A 10398-nucleotide genomic window follows, 5' to 3' on the forward strand; every position below is an offset into this window, starting at 1 on the left:
TTAGCCCCCCATCCTGACTTACCTTAAATTGGATGGCCATTTTTAACTGGATCTAAACTTCCCCTAACCTCTCCAAGTATTTGTACCCAGTGATAATGTTTCTATTATAATCTCTATTTTATATATATATAATATATATATATATTCATTTTTAATGGGGTGCTGCTAAATTATAAAACCTTACAGAGGTGCACCCTTGATCTAAGAAAGTCGAGAACCACAGACAATGTTACAAACTCACATAATGTCCTGATGTGCTGAATTTTGTACTTGAAGCTCAGTTGACTAATACATATATATATATATATATGTATATTCACATGTTTACATAGTATACATGTTTACATGTGTAATATGATTATACAGTTATTGGCTGTGTCTATATGAGATGCTTACTGTGCAGCAGCTCATTACTACTGCACAGTAGCATCATGAAGCATGAACCATGATACAACACTACTGCGCAGTAGCAAGGACCTACAGCACAGCAGTAACAAGCTACTGTGCAGTAGTAATGACCTACTGTGCAGTCAGCATCATCACAGAGCCATGCGGAGATGTTACTGTGCAGTAACACCAGTTACTGTGCAGTCATTTAGTACTTGGGTATGCAAGTATTAAATGACTGTGCAGTAACAACTCCTGTTTAGAGTTAAACTAAAACTAGCATCCTAAGCCATGTGTTTCAGATGGTAGGTATCCACACATTTTTGAAAGACCTACTTTTCTTAGGGGCTTCAACGAGGGGCAGAGGTGGCTGGAAGTAAATCTAACTTTCAGAATGTGTATTTGACAATAGAATCTGTCCCTTAGAATCCAGTGATTTCAAATGTCCAGGGATCCATTCGAAAAGTCTTCTACAGCTTAGAAATGGTACTTAGTGGTGCAAAATTGAAAGAGAATGTAAGCATTTGGGTCTAAAATTTAAAAAATTCTGTTTCTTGTATCCAGTTTTGGTCACCTTGAATCTCAGCAAAAATTCTCACCAGTATGGCATGGCTAAGTAGGAGTTCCACATTTGAAGCCTGTTGACAGTCAAGATGAAAAAACATGGATGACGAAATTATGGAATAAAGGCAAGGTGGTTGCAATAACACCAGAATTAAATTCACTGTGAATACAAAGAGAGAAAAAGCAACCGTGTAAAATGAGGTTTAGGAATACAACTGAGTGACAGGGAGGCAAAACAACAATGGGAAGAAGAAAGTCAGAAGTAAGATTCATCAGACAGCAGAAACAGATGGCAAGAATATCAATGAATTAAGAACTTGGGAGGGAAGGTAGAAATTGGAAAGATACTGCTGGGGGAAGGCAGTGCCTAGACGAAGCAGTAATAAAGGATGAGAATGGGTAAAGAATAAGAAAATATACAAAAGAGAGGAGGTGGATATACTGTAAAGGAAGAGCATGCAGTTTCATAGTTTTGTAGTTGGTAGGGTCAGAAGGGACCTGAGCAGATCATCAAGTCCGACCCCCTGCCATGGCAGGAAAGAGTACTGGGGTCAAATGACCCCAGCAAGGTGATTGTCAAGCCTTGTCTTAAAGAGCCCCAGCGTAGGAGCCAGCACCACTTCTCTTGGAAGTTGGTTCCAGATCCTAGTCACCCTGACAGTGAAGTAGCGCCTCCTGATGTCGCTTGGCTTTAGAAGCATAAGACATTACTCCCACTGGCTTGGTATGTGTCAACAGAATACAGTAATCCATACTCAAATTCAAATAGTACAAAAGGCTCGGATCATGCCTACCAAACATCTACCATGCTGGTTCTCCTGCCTACACAGAGGGAGATATCAACTATCTCACTAGAATCATAATTTCCTGTCCCCAGACACCTCAGAGTTTCTTTGGGCAACAACATATGCAACTTCCTTTTCCTTGCAAGAAGATGTTCCATTTTTTGCAGGGATTTTTTTTCTTCTGATACACTTTTAAAACATTTAAAACGTGATGTTTTCTTTGTTTATGGATAAAAATTGTGAAACCTGAACCTTTCTGGTATTTAAAAAACATACTTGGTACCATGATTCCATATTCAGCAAGTCACACAGCACACACCGCAGTTCTCGTACGGTTGTTTGAATCCTTTTGGACCTCTATTTTTATGTGTTTATCTTTTCGCTAGTACCTGCTGGTGTGAGATAAAGTCTAAAGACAAGACAGAAAAAAATTTAGACTGTGTCAGGTTTGAATGCGGTTACATAAAAAGGATCTATATTTTACTGAATTTTTAGGTCTCTCTGGGTATTTATAATGAGTCCAACACTGATGTTTTATCTTTTTAGAGTTTTACCAGTTACCAGCTACTCCTAAATATGGAGAACAGATCAGGTCACAGGACAAAGAAGTCATCTGTAACTTATTTTTGCCAAATGGTAAACGCAAACTCCATGGCCTTGCCCCTGGTATAACCATCTGTCCCTGCAAAAGGTCAGTGTAAAATCCTACCCTTCAGTTTTGATAGTGTTGCATCCAGTTTGTTCTTACTTTGAACAGGGCAAGTGAAAGCACGCAGAGCACGGAGAATCAGTTCAGCAAATCCTGCCACTGTTCCACTTGATGTATTATTCAGCTCAAGGTACTGTAACCATAGTGGCTGAAATCTCAATAGTCTATGTACATGATTAGCTCAACAGCTGGGCTTCGTAATATGCGTGGCAGACCTGAAGACCTTGCAAATGGATAGAAGACATTCCAGTGGAGAATCAATTTTCTGTTCCTTTCTATCACCCCTATAACTTCCTTTCAATAGCTTAACTGCTCTTTCACCATTTCCTCTTATATAAAAGTTTAGGCCAAATATTGTAAAGGCCATTAATAGGCTCTTAGACGCTTTCATCTCTGTGGGTGTCTATACTGGGTCTGGGCTGCTTTTGAGACTGTTGCTAAAAAATAATCCACCCACTCCTGCTTCACACACTTCAAACCTGGAACTGAGACACTTAGGCACCCCAGTGGTGTCAACCCCCACTGCTATTAAGATATCAAGACTAATGATGGTGGGGGTGCCACCGCAGGATTCTTCTCACTGTATTTTCAGGTTTGTTATATGTGGAGTGGGAATGGGAGGGAACGGCAGTGGCACCATGCTGTCCTCAAGAGGCTAGTATAGACAAATGATACGTTTCATTTTCATTCCCTGAGTATTCTTCATCCTGAATGAAACCACAATACTTTAGAAAAATAAGCATTAAAAAAATAATTGAGAGGGAAGCATTCCTGTGTGTGACATCTTCTATTAGATCAACTGCATGTTTGGGCTATGGTTAAGAGAGAGAGGTAGTTAGCCGTGTTAATGTGAAGTCAGCCAGAAGGTAGGATAGATATGCACCTTTATACACTAACTGAATAAGATACATATAAAGAGGACAAGCTTTTGTGAACCAAAGTCCAATTCATCAGATGTTGTGAAAGGATGTGTAGAAAGCAGAGTATAAGGAGAAAGAAATTAAAATACAATAGACAACAGGAAGTGGGGGCGGAGAGTGAGAGATATGAAGGAGGGGGCAGTGCTACAAGAAAAAAGCAAATGAGCAGTAAACTCATAGGACAAAAAGGGTCACAAAAGTATCTAGGTAATGAGATAAGAAGCCATAATCCCTATTTAAATCATACTTAATGCAGTCCAATTAATGGCTGATTTCTTGTTTCTCAGTTTCCCGTTTAAACTCGTTTTAAATTTTTTGTTATCTGAGAACAGCAAATCCTGAGGTCAGCAATGGAGTGTCCAGGCTGAAGTGTTCTGCCACAGGCTTTTGTGAAAACATGATCAGCCTCAAAAACTTCATATTAAACAAATATACCACACCATCCCTGAATTGTACTGCAAGCACTGAACTTCTTAGCTCTGAAATAAAGAAAAGTAAAGGAAATTGTTACCCCAGCCCTCCAGTATTGATCAAATCAAAATAAAACAGGAAAGTCAATGAGACTACTTGTCTAAGCACTACTGAATACTAGGAAAGGTTACAGAATCAGGTCTCCAGAGTTGTTTTTTAGGTTACATTTGAAACACATAAATACAGTTTTCCTCTGGAGGACTGTGCATCCATTCTATTTTCTGCCAAAGTCATTCACACTTAAGCAAGTTGTATATTTAAGGCTATGATAAATTAAGCTGAATGTTTTGACATGAGCCATATTCACTTGAGAGGCTTTTAAGAACTTGTTTTAAATATGATATTGTGTGAAAAGTGGTATAATTACTGTGTAAATTTTAATCCCCTTTAGATTTGGTTTCAGCTGAGGTCAGATACCAATGTATGCTGTGCACTTGTCTGAAGTCCAATGATTTATAAATAGCATGAGCTTTCAAGCAGATAGATTTATCTTACTGGGTTCAGCCTTATTAAGGTTCCAGTTGTAAGCAGGAATTGCTTTGTGGTGAACAGAAGGAAGAAGGCATTTAACTTATAATCAAGCACACACAGTACAAGAACAGCATGTTAGAAATAATTTTACATTGATATAATTAGTAATTTTCCTGTTTTTAATGTATACCAGTGAGTGATAATGAAAAACTACATTTGCAACATTTAGTATATGGGTATATATATACACATCTATGCCTATAGGTATGCCTAGAACACATATGAGTCAAAATTTAGCATTTAGATGTATAAAACTTTCAAGAGTATGAAGCGATGAATATTTATAACACTGATGTCCCTATGAGATAGGTATAAACATGATTTCAATTATTGCCATAGACTTTGTCTATGAATATAAGTATAGTAATGTAAAGCCCACTAAGACAATGGATAAAGATTGTTTGGTTTGAGATGTATTGTTACAATCTATTACTAGATTGTGCCTTATCTGAAAAAATAACAAGGCTGCAATTAGCTGCTAATACTATAAAGAGAGTAAAGGGAGTTTGTAATGAATGTAATGAATTACATATCCCAACCTTTCACTGTAGGTCATATACCATTATCTTGTTTTATAAACTAAAACATGTCTACCACATGAATAATGGATACATTTCCCAATGGAAAGCACTAAGCCCCTGGCTGGTAGAGGTTTACATGTGCACACTCTTATTTCTATTAATACCTTACTCACCAGGGCTTCAGAATCAATACAGATTTTACATTGTTCTTGCTATATTCTTGGCCCTAACTTTCAAAGAAAACCTTTTGGCATCCTTCTCCTCAAGCTGCAGGTGCCCCTTCTATCATTTACCTCTTGTCTACCTTCTCCTGTGTCTCTTTCCCTTTTTCCTACTCCCACAATCCCTCCAGCTCTCCCCTTCCTGTAACTTTTTTGATCTGAAGTACCCACTACAATCAACCCCCCTCTCAGCAGTCCAGAGAGTCAAGAGGTTTTCCACTCAAAGCACACCAAAGAAAAAAGAGACTGTGGGGTTTAACTCAAAGAAAGAGTTATTTTAGATTTTGGCTGATGCTACAAGCTTTGGCCTCTTGTCCAACACTAAGTAATCTTACAGCATTAGTACAAGGTCTAACCTTTCTGCTTTCAGTGTGGCCTGTTATCTTCCTCTCTACTGTTACCAATTCAACAGAATATGAATTCCTTTATTAAGGAACTTGGTCACTTAGTAGCAGATCATCTTCAGGAAGAAGAAGACCTTTAGGAGCCAAAAACAGAAGTGACGCATAAGCTGATATAAATTATCCTTAGCCAAATAAAATATCCTTAACTGTTATAAATTATCCTTAGGAAAAATTAGATTGTGGAAGCATTCAGAGCCCCCATTTGGGAATCAGGTCTCACTATTCATTGGGTGCTGTACAAATATAAAACAGGATGTATAGAGTGGACACCTCTACTCTATAGGGGATGAACTCTATAGATATGAAAGAGAGTCTAAGGAAATGTAACTTCCTTCTTGCTCCTTGACATATAAATTACAGTATCAGAAAGTCTGAGGGAAAATAAGTACTTAGGGCTCACATACCCCACCTTAGAAGAATGGGCAGGTCACCAAGGAAGCTTACCAGGAAATAGGAAGAAACTGCAGGGACAAAATCAGGAAGGTGAAAATAAAGAACAAATTGCACCTGGCAAAGGAGGTTAAGGACAACAAAAAGAGGTTCTATAAGTATGTTGGCCAGGAAAGAAAGACTAAGGAAGCTGTGGGTCCTCTGTTAACAAGCCAGGGGGATGCCTAATTGAAGATGCAAAGAAGGTGGACCTACTCAACAGATACTTTGCCTCAGTATTAACAAAAAATTAAGCTGCAGCCAAGCACTAAATAAGGATTATCTAGATAAGGAAGGGGGCAAATGGAGGGTGTAAATAACAAAAGAGACAGCCAGAGAGCTTTTGCTGGGTCGAAATGAACTCAAGTCATTAGGGACAGATGAACTTCATCTCAGAGTCCTAAAGGAATTGACAGAGGAGATCTTGGAGCCCTTGGCAATGCTCTTCATGAAGTCATGGGAAACAGGACAGGTACCACAGGACTGGAAAAGGGCCAGTGTAGTGCTCCTCTCTAAAAAAGTCAAAAAGGAGGTCCCAGGGAACTACAGACTGGTTAGCCTTACCTCGATACTTGGAAAGTTACTAGAATGTATCCTAAGGAAGGCTGTTTGCATGCATCTGGAGGAGGAAAGGGTGATCATAAGCAGCCAGCATAGATTTATGAAAAACAAGTCATGTCAAACAAACTTGATATCCTCCTTTGACAACGTAACTGTTAAGGTGAATGAAGGGGATTCTGGAATTCATGAAGGCTTTTGACAAGGTTCTGCATGACCTTCACATAAACACATTGGAGAAATGTGGGTTGGATAAAACTACTACAAGGTAGAGAGATAACTGGCCTAATGGTCACATGCAAAGAGAAAATTACTAATGGGTCCATGTCAGAATGGCAGGAAGTTTTTAGCGGAGCCCACCTGGGAGTCCTGGGCCTGGTGCTGTTCAACATGTTTATTAACCATTTAGATTCTGGCATAGAAAGCGTCACAAGCAAGTTTGCAGATGACATGAAACTGAAAAGGACTATGAGCACATTGAAGGATGCAAGCACAATTCAGAGGGATCTTGACAAATTGGAAAGCTGGGCTAGAGCTAAAAGGATTAAAGTCAATGCCACCAAAAGCAAACAGTTACACCTTGGGAAGAATAATCAAAAACACAAATATAAAACGGATGACTGGCTGGATGGCAGCACTATGGAAAAGGACTTAGGAGTCTTGCTAGATCACGAACTCAGTATGAGTCTGTAGTATGATAGTCACACAAAAGGCAAATACACTTTTGGGATGCATCAATAGAAGACATGAGAGGTGATTGTGCCTCTCTACTTGACACTGGTTAGGCTTCAACTGAAATAGTGTGTTGAGTTCTGGACACCACATTTTAAAAAGGACATGGAGAACTTACAGAGAATCCAGAGGTAGCAACAAAGATGATAAAGGGCTTGGAAGGTAAGCCACATGAGGAGAGGCTGAAGGAGTGAGGCATGTTCAGCATGTTCAGAAAAGCCAAAGAGGGGACATGATAGCAGTCTTCAAATCCTTAACAGGCTTCCATAGAGAAGAGGGAAAACACCTTTTCTTTCTTGATGCAGAGAGGAGGACACAGACCATTGGCTTGAAGTTGCAGCAAAGTAAGTTTAGGCTGGATATCCAGAAAAAACTTCTTCACTGTTAGGATAGTTTGGATAGGGATAATCCTGCCTCAGGCAAGGGGTTAGACTAGATGACGGAGATCCCTTCCAACCCAACTTCTAAGGTCTAAATGATCTTCCTTCCTACTCCCTTCCTTCTCCAACTTCTAAGCTCTGAATGATCCTATGTAGGATAATGTTCATCTTCACTCATGGTCTCTCTTTTGGTAGGTTAGCATAGTAGGCAGAGTCCTTGGAATGACAAAGCAAGCAAGACTTCAGTAAATACAAAAACATGTATCACTTAAGGAAATGGAGAACAGAAGCAACTTCCCCCCTGCTGCTGGTTTTTCTTATTCCAAAACATTTTTACTGTAGGTTGGAAATACATCAACTTCTGAGAAGAGCTACCTCATGGATGTGTATCACACATACAATGATATGCCACACACATACTGATGTAACAATTCCAATAACTCCATCATACTTCTATAATGCAACTTATCCATGCCAAGACAACTCAACTACTGTTATGTTATATTTAAACACAGTTTACTAGAGATACAGCCCAATGACTTATCAACTCAAGAATCACTTCCACGGGACCAAGTTGCTGGTTTAAGTGTGACTTTGTACCACTAGTGAGATACAAACAGAATAGAATGAGATTCTGGCCTTTAATTGTTAAGGATCAGCTACCAAGAGACATTGAGGAGCTGGAGCCCCCACTAACTTGAATAGGTTCTAACTTCAATGGATGAGCAACTAGATCTTAGGAGCAAAGAGTACTTACCTACCTGAGCTGACCTGGGAAGAGGAGAAGCTATCAAGAATGGCATGAAGAAAAGAATTCAGCCTCCGCACAGTGTTAAGTTCTTACCAAGTAGTAGAAGTTCAGAATCACCTCAGATAACTAACTTTCTGGGACTATGAGTGCCTTCTGCACAACCCTGTTTTTAAACATCTGCCTTACTATGGATGTGATAGAAGCTTGGCTCCTCTTCTGCTTTCACAAAACCTCTCCCAGCTACTGAACTGAGTTTTAAACTCTTTTTGGCACCTTGCACAGCTGGCTGCTTACTGTACACACCCTGTTGTCAAGCCTGCCAAGCTATTCACAGGCTAGCCATGTCAGCTGGACAGGCCTCTGGGATTCTACGATTACTGTCTAGACCTTTGCATGGCAAAGGCCTCCTTGTACAACCAAGGCTAACTGTATGAGATCCAGGAAAACAACTAGAACTATGGCACAAAATTCCATCTCTTTACAAATTAATGGGACACTGTCAAATAGCTTAAATCCCAAATGGTACCTACCTACAACGCTATATATTTTGTTAGCAAATGGCCTACTAATTATACCCATGTGACTAGTTATAACAGCAGTCTCCAGTCTCTCCAGCTAAAGCCATAAAAATAGCCTAATCACTGCTCTGGTTTTCCCACACATAAAGCTGCTGTGCATTAGCTCAATCCATCATATACAAGGTTTCATTTTGTTTCTGCATGCTGTATTTTTTCAAATCTAAAAGGGAAGCTGTCAAGCTTGTATACCTAAAAAAATTACCTACCTCAACAGTGGTCCTATTTAAATAGTTCTTTCCTAGAGGGGTTCTTTGCTTTATTTTAATTTTTCCTCTTCCCCATGATGAAAAAGGAAAAGCAACCCTCACACAGATTTTTTTTAAACCGTGTAATAAACTGTCCACATATGTTATCTCTCTCATCCTTTGAAACACTTTTTTTTGTTCACCCAGATCTCACTGCACTCAACAGGAGCCTTTCAATTGACTTCATTAAGCTTTGAACCATGTCCTGAGACACCATGTCAGTCTAATATATTTTTATTAGAATTTTATTCGTTGGCATTTTGCAGGGAATACATGATAGATTTATTTTTATATATAACATAGGAGGGATCAGTAGTACCTCCTATTATTAAGATTGCCCAACAGTTCCCAGTATAAAACTCCACTTTCAGTTGCTTATAAATTTGCAAATGTTAACTGTTTGGCAAAAAAAAGGTCCATGACTACTGTCTGCCTCATGCTGAATTTTTATGGAAAATTTCAGACAAGGCACTTTGGCTTTTTATGAAGATGAGATTAGGGAAAAAATGCATTGCCCATATTAAGAAAATAACAAACTTGAGATGTTCTGAGATCCCATGTTTTGGAGCAGAGGTCAGAATTTAGCACAGGAGGTAACCTTTATGTCAAGGATCAGTTCGAATTTGGTCAAATGCTAAGCCTTTGGGTAACTGTGGTTCATATACATTGACCAGAATCCTGTTAGAAATTATTAACAGCCTGTATCTTTCCAAATCCCATCCTCACTGACCATGTTCCAGCCTGAGGCTGCTAGTGCAAAGCAGACCTTTAACCAGAATTACTGTAACAGCGGGGAGGGAGGAAGGTAAGAGCTGGACTTGGAGTGGAGAAAGCAGATGATCACTATCACTTGTAAGAGAAGAATGGGACTGAAGGCTGGCAGGGAAAGGAAAGTGAGAGTAAGGTAGAATGTAACACTCCACAAAAGGAGACTGAGACTGGAAAGCAGGACAATACTGAAATTGGGACTGGGTGGGTGGGTGGAAAATGGTGCTAGCTGGGCAAAGAGATTGGAAGAGGAAGCCAGAGATGTAAGGGAAAAGAAAAGGGAAGAGGCTGTACAGACAGTGTTATTAGCAGAGATCCTGGTTTTCTCTGATTTAAGAAAATCCCCAATTTTTGGTTAAAAAAGTAACCCCAAATCCACATTCTTCTGTAATTTAAATGAAACGCCACTATATATATATAACTGTATATATATAATTCCTCTCT

The sequence above is a fragment of the Gavialis gangeticus genome, unplaced genomic scaffold (genome assembly GCF_001723915.1).
Source record: "Gavialis gangeticus isolate Ggan-Ray unplaced genomic scaffold, GavGan_comp1, whole genome shotgun sequence".
Classification (NCBI taxonomy): Eukaryota; Metazoa; Chordata; order Crocodylia; family Gavialidae; genus Gavialis; species Gavialis gangeticus.